At 44.4% G+C, this 18798-nt stretch overlaps 1 protein-coding gene across 7 annotated transcripts in view; it reads right to left on the reverse strand.

The window, feature by feature from the left end:
* Positions 1-18798, reverse strand: part of LOC130293821 (calmodulin-binding transcription activator 1-like) — a 1711968-nt gene that overhangs the window by 400544 nt on the left and 1292626 nt on the right. The window lies entirely within an intron of this gene.

An 18798-nucleotide genomic window follows, 5' to 3' on the forward strand; every position in this document is an offset into this window, starting at 1 on the left:
TGATGACGTTACCGGCACATGTGCATTCACCATCCCCCAGATTCACATATTGTGTGTCAGGTGATGTCAGGCAAGTCATGTGATCAAAGGGAGCGTGGCTGTGCTGCCATGGGTGGGGCAACTAATGTGTGGGAGGGAAATAAGTCCCCTCCCACCTTGAAACAAAGGATCCTGGGGATTGTATTCTGAGGGAGGCCACAAAAACAGGGAGTAGCCTGTTCCCAAAAATAAGCCAGCAGCATGATGGGGACACAGGACACAGGGGTACTACAGTGGAGTTTTTTTTTTTTTTTTTACAAATGAACTGGTTCCAGAAAGTTAAACAGATTTATAAATGACTTCTATTAAAACACCTTTATCCTCCCAGTACTCCTTTAAGTCAACTATCAGCAAAACTATGGTGGATATGAAGTATTGCACATAGGAGTCTTAATAGAATAGAATGGGCATCAGCATAATTAACAATATAAATAGGGGCAGCATTCACTTTGGTAACAAATTTCCTACCACACCGGCAGAAGCCATATTGACTAAGCTATCAGAGGAAATAGGATGTTGTCTCCTCTACTTAATAGGGGGCAAAGCAGCATGGTTGGTGGTACAGCCAATAGTAACCACCAGTGAGGATCGGGGGTCCCAGTTCTCCCTGGTTTAGCAAAATGGTAGGGATTTTAAGAACCAATTCAGCCAAACCAGGCAGAACTGGCTAGATTGCACCGTGGCTCTGATTAATTCCATCTGCTGAATCATGGACCAGATTAACCGTAGGAAAATAGGTCAATAGGGGCGCTGCTACCCATACTGCACACTCAGTAACGGCTTCAACCATAGGCGATGCAACGGGATATTTAAGGAAGGTACAATTGTACTTTCAATAAATATCCCATTATTGTCTGGTGCATCGCCTGTGTTTAAAGCTGTTACTAAGTGTGCAATATGGGTAGCAGCGCCCTTATTGACCAATTTTCCTACATTCTGGTCCTTGTTCTGTCAGTCCGCCCCTGCAAGAGGTTGGACTAGGTCAGAGTGCAGCAGCTAACACACGTTTACCGTCATCATCTAACCGGAGTTGTGGTTATTTTAGCACCACTCCTATAAGGTCGGTATATTACTGTGGTGGTGGATAACGCCCCTATTGATAAACTACACAAGGGAGTACATGAGTTGTCTGCCCATAGCATGTTCACCCGCCCAGCTGCCAGCCATGAGAACGCACTGGCCGTAGATATCCCTGATCTGCTTTTCTCCCTTGAACCTAAGTGTAAAATTACTGTTCAAACTCCATTTACCCACTTAAGAAAATTTGAGCTCCTTGTGAGATCTTACATGACCCTCTAGGGCTGACTTATTTGCTATGCACCCCTATAATGACCAGAAATGGTAACCTATGCAGTGGCGCGGTATAAGACCCCATAGCGGTTCCCCATTCCACTGCTTTCTCCACCAACAGGTTCCCTGAATTTTCTTCTTTTACGAATTGTCCGAACGTCTCTCTAACTTTGTTGAAGCTTTTCTTGTCGGCACGTTCCGAGTTGCTGACAGATGCAGCTACTGAAAAAGCTAACTCAGTTCCTTCCCTGATATTAAAGGACTCACGCTGAAAACGCCTCTCCAGTGTCAATTTAATGGCAAAGTGATGTTTTTCAGCTTAATACTCAGCCCACCCGAGGCGCTCATTGAAAATTCTTTAACTGTAATTAAATGTTCTGTAGATTAGGTTCGAGTCATCTCTTTACTTCTCAAATACAGGATGGGGAGATGTTACGACAGTCCTATCTCGGGATGTCAGTGAGCTTCAAACAGCTAAATCTCGATAACACGCCACTTGTTAACGCAACCAGCTGAGAACCCTTTGGTGCCAGGATCTATCAAAAAAAAACAACAAAAGACCTAACGCGCATGAGGCGAAACCAGCGAGGGCGTTCTCCGTCTTTTTTTTCCCTCCCCTGTAAATTCCTCCTACATAATCACTATCAGCAACTACAAATTTTCCAAACAGCGACGTTTTGTATTTGTCTGTTTGCAATCACAATATTTGTTCTCATTTGCATTTAATGTCTCGCATCGAATCTTCAACAGGCTGAGCAGTGAGTAATTATAGAAATTCCCTTGCTGGCTCAACATTCATAATTATTGCTAAATATTAAAAAAAAAATAAAAGAAAATAAAAAATAAGAAGAAAAATAAAAAACGAAAAAAATAAAAACAATGACAAAAAATGTAAAATAAAAACACGCAACTTCTTACTAAGCACAATTAATATTCTCAGTTGCCAGAGAAAATGCAATTTGTATCTATTTTGGATTTGTTTCTATTATTGCTTTAGCTCCAAGTTGTCTGATTTGGTGATAACATTGAAGCAATATATATATATATATATATATATATATATATATATATATATATATATATTGTATTAAATACGCATATAGCTGGCACTCAACGAGTCGTCTTAAATGCTCTTATGATTATGTTACATTCATAATTACAGTGGCCCCTCAATATACGATGGTAATCTGTTCCAAATGGACCATCATTTTTTGAAACCATCGTATGTTGAGGGATCCGTGCAATGTAAAGTATAGGACAGTGGTCTACAACCTGTGGACCTCCAGATGTTGCAAAACTACAACACCCAGCATGCCCGGACAGCCAACGGCTGTCCGGGCATGCTGGGAGTTGTAGTTTTGCAACATCTGGAGGTCCGCAGGTTGAAGACCACTGGTATTGGAGGTTGCACTCACCTGTCCCCGCCGCTACGGACCGTCACCGCTCGTCACCGCTGCCCTGGATGTCGCCTTCCATCGCTGTCACCGTGTCCCCGGGGTGTCCCCGATGCTCCAGCAAGGCCTCTGCTTCCCCGGCATCCTCGCTCTCACGTCGCCGCCATCACGTCGTTACACACGCCGCTCCTATTGGATGACGGGACGACACGCGCAGCGACGTGATGACGACGATGGAGAGCGCCGACAATGCAGGGGATCCCGAAGAGGACGCCCCGGAGCCCTGAGGACAGGTAAGTGATCGTCAGTGGACCACACGGGGCACCGTAAACGGCTATCCGGTGTCAGCTGAAGCAGTCTGCGCTGCCGGATAGCCGTTTATGCGATGGCCCCGTCATACAAAAGCATCGTATGTTGATGCTGCCTTCAATATGCGATGGCCTCTGAGAGTAATCGTATGTAGAAATGATCGTATGTCGGGACCATCGTAGGTCAAGGGGGGGGGGTCACTGTATTGCTAAATAAATAAAAAATAAAAAAACAAGCCATAACCTCTAATCGCGATTAATATTCTCACTTGCCAAAGAAAATACAATTTGTATCTATTTTGGGTTGTATCTTTAATTGTTTTAGCATTGAGCTGTCTTATTTGGTGACGATTGAAGATATATATATATATATATATATATATATATATATTATTATTTTTTTTTTGTTTGTTTGGTGTGCATATGGCCAGCACTCAATGGGTCGTCTTATTTTCTGAACTAATAAGGTAGGAAAGGATAATCCCAACTGGGGCCATCTTCTCTATTAGCTCGGCTTCTGGGCGTAAAAATCTACCGGTGTCCATAGAAACAACGATAAACCGCATCGATTCCGGTGGAAGCCCCGCCAAGCTCTCCTGCCAGGAAACTGAGCATTCGCGCGTTGTTTCTCCGTCAATGCCTGATCTTGAAGACCCCCGTTTTTTTGTTTTTTTAGATTGACTCCAGGATCCCTGTGTCGACCCACCTTGTTATCCTTCAATTACTTCTTAAGAGAATGTCGGAGACGGCTGTTCTCTCTAAGACTATATTGATGCGCTTCTCGTAATGGCTGCATTTCTACGCCTCAACAATTAGAGACTGGAGAAAGGATTTGGAGTGAATCCCGGGAAATTATTCTGTATTCTACTGATGTCGGGTCTAATGCGTCCCAGATTTAGGAATCAGTCTCTTTCTTTAGTCAAGATGTTATGTAAATTTTTAAAAATATGTTGCAAAACCAATGCTGGGAGTTGTGGTTTTGCAACACCTGGAGACTTCCTGGTTGGGAATCAGAAGCAGTATGGTATAGGTATACATTTTTTTCTGGCCCCAAAAGCATGCCGGATGCTTTACATGTTTTTTTTTTCTTTTATGTGTCTATCTTCTGTATTCATCTCACAAATTCTGCTGCTCACTCATTCTAACATCCACTGCTCAGTAATGGGCAAGCATTGAGCCCACCCTCACTCACTATGCACTCACTTCCTCCCTGAGTCTGTGCTGTGCTTTATCCAATCACTGCAAGGCTGCTCTGTAACCCCCTCCTCTCTGTTTTCATGCTGTGGCCTGATAGGATAGGAGTGAGCATAGAGGAGTGCTAGTCCCGCCCTCATTTACTGGACTTTGTCCCTGCCTGTGCTTCACCTGGGACAAAGATGATGCTGCAGCCGGACAGGATTATCTTCTGGATGGTATGGGGACCCCTAGTGGTGTTTTTCTTTACATAGTTGAATGTGCGGACAACAAAATCACACAAAATGTATCAATGGAAATCAAATGTATCAACCCCTGGAGGTCTGGATATGGAGTCACACTCAAAATCACAGTGGAAAACCCCACTACAGGCTGATCCAACTTTATGTAATGTCCTTAATACAAGTCACAATGAGGCTCAGTAGTGTGTGTGGCCTCCACGTGCCCGTATGACCTCCCTACAATGCCTGGGCATGCTCCTGATGAGGTGGAGGATGGTCTCCTGAGGGATGTCCTCCCAGACCTGGACTAAAGCATCCGCCAACTCCTGGACAGTCTGTGGTGGATGGAGCGAGACATCCCAGATGTGCTCAATCGGATTCAGGGGAATGGGCGGGCCAGTCCATAGCATCAATGGCTTCCTCTTGCAGGAACTGCTGACACACTCCAGCCACATGAGGTCTAGCATTGTCTTGTATTAGGAGGAACCCAGGCCCAACCGCACCAGCATATGGTCTCACAAGGGGTCTGAGGATCTCATCTTGGTACCTAATGGAAGTCAGGCTACCTCTGGCAAGCACATGGAGGGCTGTGCGGCCCCTCAAAGAAATGCCACCCCACACCATTACTGACCCACCGCCAAACCGGTCATGCTGGAGGATGTTGCAGGCAGCAGAACGTTCTCCATGGCGTCTCCAGACTCTGTCACGTCTGTCACATGTGCTCAGTGTGAACCTGCTTTCATCTGTGAAGAGCACAGGGCGCCAGTGGCAAATTTGCTAATCTTGGTGTTCTCTGGCAAATGCCAAACGTCCTGCACAGTGTTGGGCTGTAAGCACAACCCCCACCTGTGGACATCGGGCCCTCATACCACCCTGATGGAGTCTGTTTCGGTTTTAGTGGACACATGCACATTTGTGGCCTGCTGGAGGTCATTTTGCAGGGCTCTGACAGTGCTCCTCCTGCTCCTCCTTGCACAAAGGCGGAGGTAGCGTCCTGCTGCTGGGTTGTTGCCCTCCTACGGCCTCCTCCATGTCTCCTGATGTACTGACCTGTCTCCTGGTAGCGCCTCCATGCTCTGGACACTACGCTGACAGACACAGCAAACCTTCTTGCCACAGCTCGCATTGATGTGCCATCCTGGAGGAGCTGCACTACCTGAGCCACTTGTGTGGGTTGTAGACTCCGTCTCATGCTACCACTAGAGTGAAAGCACCGCCAGCATTCAAAAGTGACCAAAACGTCAGCCAGGAAGTATAGGAACTGAGAAGTGGTCTGTGGTCACCACCTGCAGAACCACTCCTTTATTGGGGGTGTCTTGCTAATTGCCTATAATTTCCACCTGTTGTCTGTTCCATGTGAAATTGATTGTCAATCAGTGTTCTTTCTGAGTGGACAGTGGGATCTCACACAAGTGTCATTGATTGGAGTTACATTGTGTTGTTTGTGTTCCCTTTATTTTTTTGAGCAGTTTATATTAGAAAGGTTAATGTTTTGCCAAGATGTACAACATATAAAACTTTTTTGATTCTGGCAGCGCCCATTTAAGGGTAAATACTCTCTCTGGATTTTGTAGAACACAGGTAGCAAAGTGTTTTTGTGGCGTGCGATGATTTGTCTGACAATAAGATGCCGAGGCTTTGGCACATGGCGGGGATTGGGTTTTTGTGCTGTGTGCAGGTTTTGAATGATCATAGAACATTTTAAAATGTATTAGAGTCTTTAGGAACACGCGAAAAATAAAAAGATGCTGACTTTTGCTGCATCCTGGGACATCTAACAATGAAATAAACATTATCGGGTATTGTTGTAAACCTGTGTCTGTGATGTACAGAACGTTCTTTCTTACAGATGCCGCCTTCATGAAGCATTTGCCAAGAGGCTTGCTCTATAAAAATAATATATATATCTACTGTATGTATGTATATGTATCTACTATATGTATCTATTATATGTATGAGTGTATATGTATCTACTATATGTATGTGTGTATATGTATCTACTGAATGTATATGTATCTACTATATGTATCTATTATATGTATGAGTGTATATGTATCTACTATATGTATGTGTGTATATGTATCTACTATATGTATGTGTGTATATGTACCTACGGAATGTATATGTATCTACTGTGTGTATATGTATCTACTATATGTATGTGTGAATATGTATCTACTATATGTATGTGTGTATATGTATCTACTATATGTATGTGTGTATATGTATCTACTATATGTATGTGTGTATATGTATCTATTATATGTATGTGTGTATATGTATCTACTATATGTATGTGTGTATATGTATCTACTATATGTATGTGTGTATATGTATCTATTATATGTATGTGTGTATATGTATCTACTATATGTATGTGTGTATATGTATCTATTATATGTATGTGTGTATATGTATCTACTATATGTATGTGTGTGTATATGTATCTACTATATGTATGTGTGTATATGTATCTACTGAATGTATATGTATCTACTATATGTATCTATTATATGTATGTCTGTATATGTATCTACTATATGTATGTGTGTATATGTATCTATTATATGTATGAGTGTATATGTATCTACTATATGTATGTGTGTATATGTATCTACTGTATGTATGTATATGTATCTACTATATGTATGTGTGTATATGTATCTGCTGTATGTATGTGTGTATATGTATCTACTGAATGTATATGTATCTACTGTATGTATGTGTGTATATGTATCTACTGAATGTATATGTATCTACTATATGTATGTGTGTACAGTAACACCCCGACATATGATCAAATCGACATACAATGCTTTTATATGTCGGGGCCATCGCATTAACTGCTATCTGACAGCGCAAAATGCTTAAGCTGCTGTCGGATAGCAGTTTAAGCATTCCGAACAGGTTCGCTTACCTATCCCCGCTGCTCCGGGTCCACTTTGCGATCCTCCGGCGTCTTCTGCATCTTCTCCGGGGTCCGGGCCTCGCTTTCCGGCGTCGTTATTATGTTACGGCGCACGCCGTCCTGGTGCACAGCGTGATAACGTCACCAGAAAGCGAGGCGCAAGAAGCCGGAGGATCCCGAAGAAGACGCCGGAGCAGCGGGAAAGCATCGGGAGCCCCTGGGACAGCATCGGGAGTCCCTGGGACAGCATCGGGATCGTTGAGGACGTGGTCCGGAGCTGAGGGGACAGGTGAGTATTAAATGCACTTTTTACATTGCACGAATCCCTCAACATACGATGGATTCGACAAACGATGGGTCGTTAGGAACAAATTACCATCGTATGTTGAGGGACCACTGTATATGTATGTGTGTATATGTATCTACTATATGTATGTGTGTATATGTATCTACTATATGTATGTGTGTATATGTATCTACTATATGTATGTGTATATATGTATCTACTATATGTATGTGTGTATCTACTATATGTATGTGTGTATATGTATCTACTATATGTATGTGTGTATATGTATATATGTATCTACTATATATATGTGTGTATATGTATCTACTATATGTATGTGTATATACGTATCCATATATGTATGTGTGTATCTACTATATGTATGTGTGTATATGTATCTACTGTATGTATGTGTGTATATGTATCTACTATATGTATGTATGTATATGTATCTACTATATGTATGTGTGTATATGTATCTACTATATGTATGTGTGTATATGTATCTACTATATGTATGTGTATATATGTATCTACTATATGTATATGTGTATATGTATCTACTATATGTATGTGTGTATATGTATCTACTATATGTATGTGTGTATATGTATCTACTATATGTATGTGTGAATATGTATCTACTATATGTATGTGTATATATGTATCTACTATATGTATGTGTGTATATGTATCTACTATATGTATGTGTGTATATGTACCTACGGAATGTACATGTATCTACTGTATGTATATGTATCTACTGTATGTATGTGTGTATATGTATCTACTATATGTATGTGTGTATATGTATCTACTATATGTATGTGTGTATATGTATCTACTATATGTATGTGTGTATATGTATCTACTATATGTATGTGTGTATATGTATCTACTATATGTATGTGTGTATATGTACCTACGGAATGTACATGTATCTACTGTATGTATATGTATCTACTATATGTATGTGTGTATATGTATCTACTATATGTATGTGTGTATATGTATCTACTGTAAGTATGTGTATATATGTATCTACTATATGTATGTGTGTATATGTATCTACTATATGTATGTGTGTATATGTATCTACTATATGTATGTGTGTATATGTATCTACTATATGTATGTGTGTATATGTATCTACTGAATGTATATGTATCTACGAGACCAGGATATGGAATGTGCATAGTAACATTGCAAAAAAAAAAAATTAAGAAATCATACGGGGCAAAAATGAGCCGACCGGAGTCAGCGTCTCACTCCGGCCGACTCATTGAAATGAATTGCATATGGGCGGCATACGGCAGGTATACGGGAGCAGAAGGTTTTAGCTCCCCCCAGCCGTATGTGGTCCCGTATTGGTAAAAACGTGATGTGAACCCAGCCTTAAGTGTAACCTGTGTGTACATCTAAGTGGTGTACAATTTTGTTCAAGTCTTAAGTGCCTGGATACTGTGAAAGGCCAGGCAAAAGTACACACCTGCTGGTGTTGTAGACAAATACTGTTTTAAGCGTAGTGGAGCGTATTGTACTTCCTCATGTACGCACTAAGTATGTCAGGTAGAGAAGTGCCAGGACGTGCACAGAGGAGTGGCAGAGGCCTAAATTCATCAGGCAGAGGTTGCAACAGACTAGGGACGAGTGGCATCAGGAGTCGCAGCGAGAGGCCTGAGCTCCCGTTATCAGCCAGCGGTCGTGTCTCGACCAGCAACCCATCTGCCGTCGTCGATTGGTTAACACGGTCATCCACTTCATCACAAGTGACATCTGACACCCCCAGTCAACAGTTGGTGGGTTCCCCAGACACAACCCTCAGTTGGCATGGCCCTGGAGCAGTCCCTGTCCTCCCATTGCCTCTGTCCTATTCTGTTCCCTCCCCTACAGAAGTATCTTATGCTGTGGGTTCAGCTTCACTATTCAGTGAGGACAATCTAATAGAGGACAGTCAGCAGCTACTGCCCAGCCAAGTAGAGGAGACATCCACTGCTTCCTCCGCTAGACAGGCAAGTAATGATGAGGAGACATCAGTGACGTGCAGACACTTGTTGATGATGATGAAGCCGATCACACTTGGGAGCCGGGTTTCATCATCATCAGGAGAAGATGGTTGCAGGTTGCCCGTGAGGCAGCAGCTGAGCCAGCAAGGCGGTAGCACGGTTGGCAGTCAGCATGGTGGCAGAAGTGTAAAGTCTGGAGACAAACATGCCCGGGGTAGACCACCTGCTTTGCGGCAACCTACCTTCCTGGGAGGTAGTGGAACAGGGGTTCCTGGAGACGGCAGCAGTAGCAGTCAATCAGTGTGGACTGTTGGTGGGAAAATCAGCTACTCCTCGGTGTGGCAGTTTTTCATTAAGCATCTGGCAACATGCAAGATGTGTCGGCAGATTACGGGATGAACTACGTCATTCCACTGCTTCTTTTACTACAACACGTGTTGGAAATGATGGCTGGTCAGGGCACTGGAGACGTGGCGCCTACATCTCACGGCCACATGAGCCCTGTGGGGGCTGAACTGGAGAAGGAGGAGGAGGGGGAGGGGTACAGTGGAGCACAGTTTAGGTTTCGTAAGATGGGTGATTTTTCTAGTCTTGTAACAGGAAAGGAGGAGCAGGAGCAGCCAGAGGAGCTGGAGGGTTATGAGGAAGGCGAGACAGAGGACCCAGACACACCGTGGCAGTATGCAGTGGAGATGGAGGCAGGGAGTCCCTCCGAGTCACTTGCACAAATGGCACAATGCATGCTCACTTGCTTGCGTAGTGACCACCGAATTGTCACCTTTCAGCAGCGGGATGACTTCTGGCTCTCCACCCTATTGGACCCTCGCTACTGCTACAAAATGGGGGCCTTTTTACACCCACTGAGAGGGAAGACAAACTGACCTACTACAGAGAGATCCTACATAGTCAGTTGGTCGGCGCCATTGTCCATCCACTCGCAAGTCTGACTCGGGGGGCCTTCTGCGCTCACCTTCCACTGCCATGGCTGCTGGGGAGGGGTGGCAGGAGCAGTACCAGTTCCATCAGCAGCAGCCTGAGTCTACAGTCGCTGATGAGTAGCTTTCTTCACCCGCATAGTGAACCAACTAATCAGCAGCAGGTAGACCTGGAGCAGGACCTGAACCAGCAGGTGGTGGCATACCTTGACATGGCCATGCCAACACACCTTGAAGATCCGCTGGACTTCTGGGCAGCCAAACTTGATTTCTGGCCGCAACTAGCAGAGTTTGCCCTGGAAAAGCTGTCCTGCCCGGCCAGTAGTGTGCCATCAGAGCGGGTGTATAGTGCGGGCCATAGTCACCCCAAGGAGTCTGTCCAAGGAAAAAGGGGAGAGACTGACCTTTGTGAAGATGAATCAGGGATGGATCAGCCAGGATTTCCACCCACCAATGCCTGATACATCAGAGTAGATTGACCATGGTGCCACCAACACTTCACAAAAATGGATGGAGCTAAACAGATTTAAGGTGCTGCTCCCCAGTTACAGACATTCCTCTGCATCAGACCACAAGTAATAATTGAGAATATGAAATAGCTAAAACTTAACTTTTAATAATATTCTTAGGATGAAAATAAAATATATGTAACCACATTTTTTTTTTAAATCAAACAAAAGGAAAGGTATGCAAAAAACACCATGTGCCACCTACACCACCAAGTATTGATGTGATGCAAAGACCTCTAAAAAGTAGAAGGGAACAACGTATGGTTCATTGTAACCGGTGGGGGTGAAAACTTCCCCTGTAAGGCCCTACTCTCGCATTATTAATTTCCTTCTAGACAAATGTTACTCACCCTAAAAAGGGCGGCCCCACACAGGAACCTCTCCCTATTTCCACATACAAACACTGCCATTTCACAGGGTTTTTAGGAGGAAATAGGGAGAGGTTCCTGTGTGGGGCCGCCCTTTTTAGGGTGAGTAACATTTGTCTAGAAGGGAATTAATAGTGTGAGAGTAGGGCCTTACAGGGGAAGATTTTACCCCCACCGGTTACAATGGACCATACATTGTTCCCTTCCACCTTTGCATTTCATCAATACTTGGTGGTGTAGGTGGTACATGGTGTTTTTTGCACACCTTTCCTTTTGATTGATTAAAAAAAAAAAAAAAAAATGGCTACATATATTTTATCCTAATGATATTATTAAAAGTTAAGTTTTACGTAATGCATATCCTCAGTACTTGTGCACACTAACACTTTTACAAAAGAGACCGTTTTTTTCTGCCTACCAGCCTCAGCTAATATTCTGATCCTGCCACCGCCTGAGGCCACACATCTAATGCCAAGTTCTCCTTTTTTCCCCCACCTTCATCACCGAGTACTGGTATTGCCACCTACCACACCACTATGTCACCAGGTCACTTTCAGGACTCCTGATGCTGCTGATACCACCTTCAGGCTGTCTTATACTTCCACAATATGTTCTCCTAATGCTGCTGCCACCTCCAGGCTGTCTCATTCTGCCACCATATATTCTCCTCATGCTGCCTGAACTGAGGTTCTCTGTAGGCCAGAAATTGCCGCTTTTAACACAGATTTGCCGCAAATAAATTGGGACCGAAACAAATTTTTCAAAAATTTGCTAAGCTCTAATCTTAACATGTAATAAAGTATACCGTATTTTTCGCCGTATAAGACGCACTTTTTCTTCCCCAAAACTGGGTGGAAAAAGTCGGTGCGTCTTATACGGCGAATACACCCCTATCGCGGCGGTCCCTGTGGCCATCAACGGCCGGGACCCGCGGCTAATACAGGACATCACCGATCACGGTGATGCCCTGTATTAACCCTTCAGACGCGGCGATCAAAGCTGACCGCCGCGTCTGAAGGGAAGTGACACTAACCCGGCTGTTCAGTCGGGCTGTTCGGGACCGCCGAACAGCCCGACTGAAAAGCCGGGATAGTGCTTACAGGACCTTACCTGCCTCCTCGGTGTCTTCTCCGTTCAGGGATCCCCTGTATGGCCGGCGCTCTCCTTCCTCGTCATCACGTCGTCGCGTACGTGCGTCGGCGTGCGTAACAATGTGATGGCGGCGACGGAGAGCGAGGATACCCGGCCGGCAGCAGAGACGTTACGGAGCAACAGGGACACGGCGACAGCGATGGAGCGACATCCAGGGCAGCGGTGACGGGTCCGGAGCGGCGGGGACACGTGAGTATTACCTCCTATGCAGTGGTCTTCAATCTGCGGACCTCCAGATGTTGCAAAACTACAACTCCAAGCATGCCCGGGCAGGCAACGGCTGTCCGGGCATGCTTGGAGTTGTAGTTTTGCAACATCTGGAGGTCCGCAGGTTCAAGACCACTATTGGGTTCAAAATCTTTATTTTTTTAGATTTTGCCCCTATAAATTGGGTGAGTCTTATACGCCGGTGCGTCCTATAGGGTGAAAAATACGGTAATATCTAATATGAGAAGTTTTACTATAACACAGTGTTTCCCAACCAGTGTGTCTCTAGCTGTGGGAAAACTACAACTCCCAGCATGCCCGGACAGCCAAATGCTGGGAGTTGTAGTTTTGTCACAGCTGGAGGCACACTGGTTGGGAAGCACTGCTATAACACTTTTATCAATCACAGAATATTTCGGTTTTCTCCATTTCTTTTGCGCGGCCGTGAAGTGACTAATGTAAAGGAAACTCTTAAAGATCCAATCGGAAGGTTTGAGACTCGGAGTAAATAATTTATTTCTTCGCCCTTTTAAGTTGGTCTTGATCCTATTTAGCGGAAGATGTTGCGATTCAGACATGAAAGTAATCATAGGGACTGATTTAAACGCCATTTGCCACTTAACATCTCATTTTTGTCGTCGCTTTTCATGTTTAGGCTTAACTAATGAGATTCACTTAATTAAAACATTACGTTGGATCCAGTATGGAGAGTGTGCAGCAGAGAAGACGTCTTATACCGAGGAACAAGAAACAAGCTGGGGCTCTTAAAGGGGCCATGTACTTAATCTACAAAATGTCAGATGCTGTCGCTATCTCTATATATATCGGAATATAGAGTAGTTATACACCTCCCCTCCAACTCTATCTGCATACTGTTGCTGCTATCTCTATGGGATCAGGATATATAATAGTTATACACCTCCCATGCAGCTCTTTCTGTATACTGCTGCTATCTCTAAGGGATCAGGAGATGTAGTAGTTATTGGCCTCCCCTCCAGCTCTATCTGTATACTCTACTGCTATCTTTATGTTCTCAGGATATATAGTAGCTACGCACTTCCCCTCCAGCTCTATCTGTATGCTGCTACTATCTCTATGGGATCAGGATATATAGTAGTTATACACATCCCCTCCAACTCTATCTGTATACTGTTGCTGCTATCTATATGGGATCAGAATATACAATAGTTATACACATCCCATCCAGCTCTCTCTGTATACTGCTGTTATCTCTATGGGATCAGGATATATAGTAGTTTTACACTTTCCCTCAGTTAACTAGCGCTTCTCAGCAGCACTAGTGATCTCCTTCCTTGCTAGTCTGAGCTGTACTCATGGCTATCATCTGCTGGAACAGCTCACCTCCAACATTGCCAAGTTCACTGAGCCACAAGCCCCCTAAAATTCGGATTTAATCTGGTTTTGGAGTGGTTCAGCTTGCTCAACTTAAAGGGGCTGGGACCCCCTGCAATTTCCAGGCCTGCACCGAGACATTCTGAAGCTTGGAGCAATACCACACCCCCTCAATTCATGTCTATGGGTTCTCCTCCCATAGCCATGAATGGAGGGGGCTTGACGGCTGTGGTCTCCCCTCATGCGACACTGAGCAGAATTCGTTTCATGCAGGATGACCGGGGTGCAGCGCCGGAGATTGTGGTGGTGTTGGGTGGGGTCCCAGAAACAACCCCCCGCAACAACCCCCCGCAATGAGACATCTTATCCCCTTTTCTTTAGGTAAGGGATAAGATGTCACTGGGCGGAGTACCCCTTTAAGTAATGAGCATGCATATGTGAGCATGCACGTATGTCCTGATCACTCTGAGGGGCATCTGGCTTAAGCTATATGCCGGGGTCCCCAAACTATCGACCTCCAGCTGTTGCAAAACTACAACTCCCAGCATGCCCGGACAGCCAACGGCTGTTCGGGCATGCTGGGAGTTGTAGTTTTGCAATCACGAAAGCCCCTGCTGCAACCTATTGAACCCTGTGTATATCATCCCTGGTCTTTGCTACAGTATATTAATGAAGTAGCCCTAGGTTGTGGCGGGATTGTCGAGCGCGCTGTCAAGGTCCCGATCTACGAAATACATTAGACACCATTGCTCCTCATTGTTTATAATATGGCGCTGCGGTTTTTTGATGAGCACTCTATCTGGGGGCGAAGCCGCGACAGCGGTCGGAGAGGTGACGAATCCAGGCGAAAGCAATGTCACAGATAAATACCGCGCAGCCTCTCGGACAGTGTAGTAAAAGTTACCTAATGACTTCTCTCTCTTCCGCAATTGCCCGTTAGGCTCCGCAGCTCCGAGGACGCGCTAAAGATGACAGGATCCGAGAGAAAGATTCATTTGTTACGTCTAGTCCTTTGGAAAGCAGCGGACGAACAAAAAAAAACGAGGTTTCCCGGGGTCGTAACGAAGTTCCCAGCAATTAAAAACAATTTACTTTTGTTGCTAATGATTTCAGTCCAGAGCAAGAAGAAGAAGAAGCTTCAAAAGCCTCATCCGCCCCCCGGAGGGGGAACTTAAACAAGTTATAAGATAAACGGCGCCGCAATTCTTTGGCAAGATGATATTTGTTGCGAAACATTAAAAAAAAGGGATTTTATGTAAAGTGTTTTCTTTGGCTATTGTTGTTGTTTATTATTATTTTTTTGGAAGATTATTTAGACTTTTAATCAGCTCTTCAGCGCCCGGGTGACTGCGGAGGGGGCGCGAGAAGGGAGGGGGAGGGGGTAGAGGTGTTTGGGGAGGTTACTTCTTATATTTTAATTGTTATTAATCGGAAATGAGGCCGAATCTTTTAGTTTATTGTCGTTCGCTCCCATTTTGATTCACGGACGGGGGAGGAATGTAATTGTAAAAAGAGACTGGAAACTAGTGTTGCTCACGAATATTCTCAATTCGAATATTCGTCGCGAATATCGCATATTCGCAAATTCGCGAATATTACGAATTTCGCGATTAAAATTCACTATTACGAATATTCGGCTTTTTTTCAAACTGATTTTAAAAACTGAGCACATTGTAGGGATCTCCTTCGACTGATAAATGCAATGCTTGTATCATTTCATTCATTCGCAATGCGAATATTCGTGGAAATTCCGCCCTGCTTATGCCTGTGAGCCAATGAGAGTTCTGCAAGCGCAGTTGTCAGAGCTTAGCAACATCCCTAGCAACGTCCCTCGCATGATATTATAGCGCGCATGCGCAGACGAGCGAAATTTCGCTACTAATTTCGCATTCGCAATAGCGAAATTTCGCAATTAAAAAAAAACGTCACGAATATAACGAATATTCAAATTTCACGAATATGGGGCGAATATTCGTCCTCATATTCGCGAAATATCGCAAATTCGAATATGGCATATGCCGCTCATCACTACTGGAAACACTTCGGGCAGATAGTTTACTGTTGTTCGATAGGAAACATTGTTGCACTGTATTTACAAATTGGATACAAGTTATTTACAAATAGATACATAAAGACACCTAAATAGTTATAAAGAAAGGGGGCACTTTGGCTGTCCTTGCATGCTGGGAGTTGAAGTTTTGCAACAGCTGGAGGCACACTCTTTGGAAAACACTGACTTAAAGGGGTACTCCCGTGTAAAACTTTTTATTTTATTTAAATCAACTGGTGCCAGAAAGTTAAACAGATTTGTAAATGACTTCTAATAAAAAATCTTAATCCTTCTAGTACTTATTAGCAGCTGAATACTACAGAGGAAATTCTTTTCTTTTTGGAACACAGAGCTCTCTGCTGACATCACGAGCACAGTGCTCTCTGCTGACATCTCTGTCCATTTTAGGAACTGTCCAGATTTGGAGAAAATCCCCATAGAAAACATATGCTGCTCTGGACAGTTCCTAAAATGGACAGAGATGTCAGCAGAGAGCACTGTGCGCGTGATGTCAGCAGAGAGCACTGTGTTCCAAAAAGAAAAGAATTTCCTGTGTAGTATTCAGCAGCTGATAAGTCCTGGAAGGATTAAGATTTTTTAATAGAGGTAATTTACAAATCTGTTTAACTTTCTGGCACCAGTTGATTTAAACAAAAAAAAAAAAGTTTTCCACCGGAGTACCCCTTTAAGGAATCACAAGGATTAGAAATATCTCTTATCACGGCCACATAATACATCTATCACCTACAGGAGATGGCGTGGCACAATTTCCGTACCTGCGCCATCACCGTGGCATCCTACTACAGTGGTCCCTCAACATACGATGGTAATCCATTCCAAATGGACCATCGTATGTTGAGGGATCCGTGCAATGTAAAGTATAGGACAGTGATCTACAACCTGCGGACCTCCAGATGTTGCAAAACTACAACACCCAGCATGCCCGGACAGCCAACGGCTGTCCGGGCATGCTGGGAGTTGTAGTTTTGCAACATCTGGAGGTCCGCAGGTTGAAGACCGCTGGTATTGGAGGTTAAACTCACCTGTCCCCGCCGCTCCGGACCGTCACCGCTCGTCACCGCTGCCCTGGATGTCGCCTTCCATCGCTGTCGCCGCGTCCCCGGGGTGTCTTCGAGACTCCGGCAAGGCCTCTGCTTCCCCGGCATCCTCGCTCTCCGACGCCGCCATCACGTCGCTGCGCACGCCGCTGTGCACGCCGCTCCTATTGGATGACGGGACGGCGTGCGCAGCGATGTTATGATGACGTTGGAGAGTGCCGACGATGCAGGGGATCCCGAAGAGGACGCGCCGGAGCCCTGAGGACAGGTAAGTGATCGTCAGCGGACCACTCGGGGCACCGTAAACGGCTTTCCGGTGGCAGCTGAAGCAGTCTGCGCTGCCAGATAGCCGTTTATATGATGGCCCCCACATACAAAAGCATCGTATGTTGAAATCATCGTATGTCGGGACCATCGTAGGTCGTGGGGTGGGGGGGGGGGGGGTCACTGTACTTGAGTTTGCAAAAAAGACATCATTCTTGCAATGTCATAGTACAGCATAAGATGTAAAGGGGTTCTCCAGGATAATAGTAAAAAACATAGCTGCTGTCATCCAGAAACAGCTCCGCTCTTCTGGTTGTGTATGGAATTGCAGCTCACTGTCACTGAATTCAATGGAGCCAGATCGTAATACCACACATAAGTGAAGGACAGGTGTTTCTTAAGAAAGCAGCTATGTTCTTTTCTTATCCTGCATAATCCCATTAATATATCTTTATATTAGTTTGTGATACTCTGTCAGGGGTTGTTTATGCTTTATTTGCATCTTAAGGTGGCCACCCAGAGGTTGCAATGTGAATTACAGTCTGTTGAAGGTTTTGCTAGCATGTTGCAATCTTGTATTGAATTTTGAGTCCCTCCAGAGATTTTTTTTCCAAGTTATACAGATTAGTAAATTATTCTATTCATAAATCTCAAACCTTCCAGTACTTATCAGCTGCTGTATGCTCTGAAGAAGTCATGTAGTATGTTCAGTACTTAGCAGCAGTTGTATACCCTGGAGGAAGTTATCTCCTCTTTTCAGTACTTATAAGCTGCTGTATTTCCTAGAGGGAGCCATGTAGTCTTTCCAGTACTTATTAGCTGCTGTACGCCCCAGAGGACGTCATGTAGTCTTTCCAGTACTTATTAGCTGCTGTACACCCCAGATGACGTCATGTAGTTTTTCCAGTACTTATTAGCTGCTGTATGCCCCGGAGGAAGTCATTTAGTCTTTCCAGTACTTATCAGCTGCTGTTTGCCCTCGAGGAAGTCATTTAGCCATTCCAGCAATTATGAGCTGCTGTTTGCCCTTGAGGAAATCATGTAGTCTTTCCAGTCAGACACAGTGCTCTCTGCTGCTACATCTGTCCGTATCAAGAACTTTCCAGAGCAGGATTGGTTTGCTATGGGGGTTTGCTTCTGCTCTGGACAGTTCCTGACATGGACAAAGGTGGCAGCACTGTGTCTGACTGGAAAGACTACATTACTTTCTTCTGAATATACAGCAGCTGATAAGTACTTGCAGGGGTGAGATT

The sequence above is a fragment of the Hyla sarda genome, chromosome 10 (assembly GCF_029499605.1).
Source record: "Hyla sarda isolate aHylSar1 chromosome 10, aHylSar1.hap1, whole genome shotgun sequence".
NCBI classification, from domain to species: domain Eukaryota; kingdom Metazoa; phylum Chordata; class Amphibia; order Anura; family Hylidae; genus Hyla; species Hyla sarda.